This window comes from Morone saxatilis, unplaced genomic scaffold, assembly GCF_004916995.1.
Source record: "Morone saxatilis isolate NCDOM2014 unplaced genomic scaffold, NCSU_SB_2.0 Contig4, whole genome shotgun sequence".
NCBI lineage: Eukaryota > Metazoa > Chordata > Actinopteri > Moronidae > Morone > Morone saxatilis.
The window spans coordinates 10,144,805-10,145,050 of NW_023339984.1; the positions used below are offsets into that span (position 1 = coordinate 10,144,805).

The 246-nt window shown below is 35.4% G+C and overlaps 1 protein-coding gene across 1 annotated transcript in view; it reads right to left on the reverse strand.

Moving 5' to 3' along the window:
• The window catches only part of LOC118338448, a gene marked incomplete in the record, with an annotated part of 10,644 nt that overhangs the window by 9,050 nt on the left and 1,348 nt on the right, over positions 1–246 (reverse strand).

Genomic DNA, 246 nt, shown 5'->3' on the forward strand with positions numbered 1-246 from the left:
GATAGATAGATAGATAGATTAGAACCCTAACCTTAATGATGATTACAGCTCAATTAACATGTGACATGGAATCTTCTGTACATTACCATTCTGTGGAGAGGCTTGAACATGAACCAATCTAATAAAATAAAGCCTGTTAATGACAGATCCTCTGGTGAGTAACAGTTTTAATTAGCAATCCAATTAGCTTCCTTTTACACGATCTAGCCTTGCAATGAATCCATGTTTTTTTTGGGCAAAGAGACA